Raw genomic sequence first — 6,510 nt, 5'->3', positions numbered from 1 at the left:
TTACATAGCCATGTTTGAATTCTCACAACAGACCTGGTACATGGTTAATGTTCAGCAGATATTTTGGATTAAATAATGTTGCTCATCTTGGTGTTCTATCCTTTAATACAGTATCTGACCATAATAAGTACTCAGCTACCTAGTTTTTTGTGAATAAGTTATGACAACATAAACAACCATTGCCTTTCAATGCCATGTGCACCTAGTGTACATTCTCTCTCATATATTATCACTGGCCTTGGGTACAAATGAGACAAAATGAATTCCAGAGATAGAATAGAGCCTCCTTGATTGTCAAAATCTGTGCATGCTTTGTTCCTGAGACATAACTGTTTCAGTCTTACCCTTTCCAGTCATCGAAATACAACAGAACTGTATCAGAAGAAAGCCTCAACCATTTAAGGTGGGAAAAAAGCAGCGAATAATGGAGTCTAGACCTAGCATTCCATCTTATACAGCTTGGGTTAGAGAAATGCCAGACAATAAATGAAGACCAAGTGTCTACAGATACTCTGCTGCTGCTGCTAAGTCGCTTCAGTCGTGTCCAACTCTGTGCGACCCCACAGATGGCAGCCCACCAGGCTGCCCCGTCCCTGGGATTCTCCAGGCAAGAACACTGGAGTGGGCTGCCATTTCCTTCTCCAATGCATGAGAGTGAAAAGTGAAAGTGAAATCGCTCAGTCGTGTCCGACTCTTTGTGACCCCATGGACTGCAGCCCACCAGGATCCTCCATCCATGGGATTTTCGGACAAGAGTACTGGAGTGGGGTGCCATCACCTTCTAAGGTAAGTGAAATAGCATGCTTGACTCACTCTGAGAGGAGAGCAAACACCAGAGTTTATGCTTGACTTCTCAAGCATGACTGGGTGTTCTTTCATGAGTTTGGTGTCTTTCTGGCTGACAGTGCAGAAGAGCAGAAGTTCCAGGGGACAACGTGACCTGCTTGCTATAGGCCCCTTTAGCGAAGGGGCTTCTTTGCTGAGGGAGGCCAAGAAGACAGTCTAAGGAAAGGCCTTGTTGGGCAGTATTTTTACCTTAGTCCAACAGGATGCCTCAGCTATGGAAAAATGTTTCTTTAAGAAAAGACCAAAATACTTCACTGAGACATATTCATGAAAATTATGTATCTTAATTGACCTAATATGCAGCAGCAGCTATTATATACTGGACATGATGCTTTTAATTATGTATACCATCTCCCTCTTAATCCGAGCAGCAATCCTATAGGACACAGATGAAGAAAAGGAGGCTTAGAAAGGAGAGTAATTTGTCCTGTATCATATACCTAGTCAGTGGTAGATATGCTTTCCATTCTAAATGAACTATTGAAATAGTCTCTCTGAGCTGGTGAAAATTCTCCCCACTTTGCACTCTAGTTCTCTCTTCCAACATACACACACAATTTTTCTTCCACTATTATTAAAATTTTCATGCAAAAGCACAGATTTAGCTATGCCTTCCTGATTGTTATAAAACAAAACCAAACCTTTTTACTGACCCATGCTATCACCTCCCTGCTGAATAATCTTCAGTAGCTTCCTACTGGTCGTGGAAAAAGTCCTCTGTTAGCCTCAAGTGCTATGTAATTGAGCCCAGACCCAGAAACTTCCCATTCCATGTCTTTTATATGCTAGCCAAATCCATTCCTCCAATATATCTTCAGCAGTCTCTCACCTAAGGACTTTGCTCACATGGTTTCTTCCATTTGAAACACTTTTCATCCAATTCTGCAGCTAGTATACATACCCATTTATCTTTTAAGACAACTCCAATTTCTCTTCATTTAAGATGTAAAAGGACTGAGGAAAGATGCAAATATCTCTTTATTAAGCACTAAAAGACAAAGATAAAACCACAAGGTGAACACAGTAGTTAGTGGAGGTGGTCACTGTAGACAAAAAACAATTAAAAAGCTAGATTATATATAGTGTACAGACCGTAATAGTTAAGAAATGAACAATAAATCCTGATTTGAGGCTGTTCTCTATCCATGTGAAACATATATGTCTTCTATCCATTCTTATAACATATCATGCTGCGAAGTCACTTCAGTTGTGTCTGACTCTGTGCAACCCCATAGACAGCAGCCTACCAGGCTCCCCAGTCCCTGAGATTCTCCAGGCAAGAACACTGGAGTGGGTTGCCATTTCCTTCTCCAATGCATGAAAGTGAAGTCACCTAGTCGTGTCCAACTCCTGGTGACCCCATGGACTGCAGCCTACCAGGCTCCTCCATCCATGGGATTTGCCAAGCAAGAGTACTGGAGCTCCTAACATAAGAGTGTTCAAATAAAGATATGAGTTCTTTGAAAAGTTCCATCTTTACAGATTTTTATTGACTATTTCTCTTCCTTTCTCCTCCTCAGCAGTTCATCTATAGTTCACTAAAAGCCAAAACATCAGAAGATTTAGATCTTGTGTTCTTTGTATCAAATAGGTAAGGTACATTCACTGGAGCTGTTTTTAGATATTTTAAATTGTATTACAGTTCTTGCCTATATGTCATATATTCTTGTGTGAATCAAATTAATTTTTTCAAAACATATTTGCAGCATATTTGTATATCTCAAGCATCATGCTATGAAAAACTATAATTGAGATATTTTTTGCGTTGTTTAATGTCTTATAATATAATTAACAGTGTATGTGAAAGCCTTTTGAAAACACTAAAATGTTTGTAAGGAATTATTATCAATAAAAGTGTTTAAGGAATACTTACGATATACATGTTAACCTTTGAGGTTAATGACATAACAACTCTTTGTGTTTTCCAGCAGCTTGTCCTTTAAACAAGTTTTTGTAACTAAAAACATCTGCAGAACAAGACCAATTGCTTATTGTTATTCATGTGGCATGACTTTCTTAAGTCCTTATAAATTTGCTTAGTCCTAGTTTCAATAATGAGGTTTCAACAAATGCTATAATTAGTAACTATCACTAGTAGTCAACATCTAGATATTTTTGGTTTTATGAAATACTAAAATCAATATCAATAAACTCTTATGCAGATGACACCACCTTTATGGCAGAAAGTGAAGAAGAACTAAAGAGCCTCTTGATGAAAGTAAAAGAGGAAAGTGAAAAAGTTAGCTTAGAGCTCAACATTCAGAAAACTAAGATCATGGCATCCGGTCCCATCACTTCACGGGAAATAGATTCGGAAACAGTGGAAACAGTGGCTGACTTTATTTTTCTAGGCTCCAAAATCACTGCAGATGGTGATTGCAGCCATGAAATTAAAAGATGCTTACTCCTTGGAAGGAATGTTATGACCAACCTAGACAGCATATTAAAAAACAGAGACATTACTTTGTCCACAAAGGTCCTTCTAGTAAGGCTATGGTTTTTCCAGTGGTCATGAATGGATGTGAGAGTTGGACTATAAAGAAAGCTGAACACAGAAGAATTGATGCTTTTGAACTGTGATGTTGGAGAAGACTCTTGAGAGTCCCTTGGACTGCAAGGAGATCCAACCAGTCCATCCTAAAGGAGATCAGTCCTGGGTGTTCATTGGAAGGACTGATGTTGAAGCTGAAACTTCAATACTTTGGCCACGTAACGTGAAGAGCTGACTCATTTGAAAAGACCCTGATTCTGGGAAAGATTGAAGGGCAGGAGGAGAAGGGGACAACAGAGGATGAGATGGTTGGACAGCATCACCGACTCAATGGACAAGGGTTTGGGTGGATTCTGGGAGTTGGTGATGGACAGGGAGGCCTGGCATGCTGCAGTTCACGGGGTCAGAAAGAGCCGGAGACAACTGAGAGACTGAACTGAACTGAAAATCAGTATTATTGTTTTTATAGTTTTTCAAAGAACTCTCTGGAGTCATAGTTCAAATGTGATGCATCTGGATCCATTAGTGACTTCCTTTGAGCACAGCTTCTTATGGTGGTTTTGTAAGAAGTAAGAAGTCTTTAACAGATTATAATTATTATAATAATAATAATAGATTATTATTATAATCTTTAATAGATTGTAGATTATAATCTGACTGCCCATAAAACTGTCAATCACTGTAAAGTAAAACCTAAACATTCTTCACCAGTGTCTTCATTCAGATTGAAGTGTCTATATCACAGATAAGATAATAGGACAATCAATAATTTTCTTTCCAGTCATTAATTTAATATTAGTTTGTGGCCCATCTTGGAGTCTGTCCCTACACACAGTTACTGGCAATTGCATGCTTAGAAAGTACATATTCTTCTCAGTTTGGAGGATGTTTCATTTTCAAGTCCTTCACAGTAACTACTACTTGATCATACAATGGACATTTAATGACCATGTTTTCTTTTTCTGTTCTTCACTTCTTATGGTAATTTTAGACCTCTGCTTCTCTCAGAGTAACTGGTATTTACTCAGGAAACAGTTTTTAATTTCATTGTTGGATTGAAAGCAGAACAAAAAAAAAATGAAAGAAAATCTGAGCCCACTCAAGGAATTTCATCTTATCAAAAATAAAAATACAAAAAATACATGTTTTAAGTGTTTTAAGAGTACATGAGTGTTTGAAGGATATGAAGATAGCAAGGAGTTGGAAAGAAATGCACAAACCTGAATTTTAGTTTAGAGACAGAATAGACTTGGAATGCACTTCTCTTGTTAAAGGATTGGAAATGTCTCATTAAAGTTACGTATTTAAGTAATAATATTTCTAACACTGAAGTGCCTTATATTTTGATACTTTCTTCATCCATCTATATAGGAAATTGAGAGATTTTCATAAAGCATCAAAGAAACTATTTTCTGAGCTACAAGTCTCTAGTCAGTATGAATTAAATAAGCTTCCTTTGTGTTCAAATCTTGACTTATTCACTCAATATTTATGAGAACATAGATAACTCATATAACCACATAAACCTCACTTCCACGAGAATAAGATTAACTGTCTACACTCATATAAGCCCATCTTAGTTTTCTGCAAGGTAATGAAGGCACTCCAATTAGAAAAAAAAAAAAATTGATCACATCTCCCAGAAGACTTAAAATGTACCAAAAAGATGTTTTAATGCACTAAAATTAAACAGAGAATGACAATATTAAAGTATCTTTTTTCCCCCCAATTTGACCAGAACAAGGAAAAAAAAACTGATAACATGTCAAAAGTCCTGGCAGACTCACAGATAATAAGATCCACACAAGCTCTCAGAGAGTCCAGTCCACTTTAGAGTCCCTACTTTTAATATGAACAGGCAACAGTCAGGGGTGAAAGATAGTAAATCCTAATTGAAAAATATAAGAACTCAGAATAGAAAAATAAAAATCTTACAAGCTTCTAGAGAGGAGAAAAATATAACTATATATTGTGCTTATGACTGGTATTCAGAATGACAGGACTTCTCAACAAACAATACTGGCAGCAAGAAAAAATTATCGATGCCTTCAAAAGTCCTAGTTCAATAATACAAAATCTAAAATTTTAACCTGAATTGAAAATTAAATCTGAAGATGAGATAAAAATATGGTTCCCATAAATTTTGACAAACTGAAAATTAAATCTGAAGATGAGATAAAAATATTTTAGTTCACAAAATTTTGTTAGCTAAATGGAAAATTAATTGAATTGAAATTTTAATCTGAAGATATATTAGTTTGCAAAAAATTTTCATGAATCATTCTCAGAAAGCTTCTGATTTTTGTCTTCTACTTCAATACAGGATTCAAATGATCCAATGCAGGAGACAGGTAAGGACAATCCCAGGATGACAACTGTACAGGAGACATAAGAGTAACCAGTCCAAATCTAAGCCAGAAACTGGCACGCTAATGGCTGTCATCACAAAGCTTCCTTCTGCTCTGGTGAACCTGGTTCAGGCTCATGTGCTGATGAAGTTCCCACTTTCATTTCCTGTCTCTGTTGTCAACTGTCAATTCACCCCACTATACTGAAACTTTCTGAGAACTGGAGTTGGCTATGGTGAGCGTAGAATTATAGGGGAAAAAAAAAAATAATCAAGTTGTCTTACAACCACCACCCCTGACCACATCCAGTATCTGTTTTATTTTACAGACTTAACAAGTGCCAAATTGTGTAACTGTTTATATTTCCCAAGGTTCATTCACTGCCTTTACCACCAAATCCCCCTAAAGAAAATTTTTTCATCTCAAAAGGACTCTGAAAACCAAGCTATGATCCAAATTCCAACTAAATTATGTTCAGCTATGATTCTTGTTCTTACGACAATATGGCTTTTCTTACAGAGTTACCTGTGCTTCCTAATCAATTTTATATGTATCAGACTTCATATTTATTAAAAAATATTAAAATTAGGAAAATTCATTTAGAAAAAGATATGAGGTATGAAGTATTTAGCATAATGACATATATAGTAAACTCTCAATAAATCACAAATACACTTGTTATGATTTTATGTAGTTCTTTCATTCCTTGGTAATAGTTATAATTTTGAAACACAGTTTGGATTAAAAATCTTTTGAATAGCCATATAATGACTTGATTATGTAGTACATGTGCCTAAAATGCCCTCTCCCTACCACCAAGAAACA

General features: G+C 36.4%; 1 long non-coding RNA gene across 1 annotated transcript; it reads left to right on the top strand.

The window, feature by feature from the left end:
* Positions 1 to 218: 218 nt before the first annotated feature.
* Positions 219 to 3,048, top strand: LOC113888703. Its single transcript, XR_003510038.1, has 3 exons — positions 219 to 786; positions 2,367 to 2,437; positions 3,009 to 3,048. It is a non-coding gene; the product is annotated as an uncharacterized LOC113888703 (long non-coding RNA).
* Positions 3,049 to 6,510: the final 3,462 nt, after the last annotated feature.

Source organism: Bos indicus x Bos taurus, unplaced genomic scaffold (assembly GCF_003369695.1).
Source record: "Bos indicus x Bos taurus breed Angus x Brahman F1 hybrid unplaced genomic scaffold, Bos_hybrid_MaternalHap_v2.0 tig00001115_arrow_arrow_obj, whole genome shotgun sequence".
Taxonomy (NCBI): domain Eukaryota; kingdom Metazoa; phylum Chordata; class Mammalia; order Artiodactyla; family Bovidae; genus Bos; species Bos indicus x Bos taurus.
The sequence above is the reverse complement of the archived record's forward strand: the minus strand, read 5'-3'. Positions and strand labels throughout refer to the sequence as shown.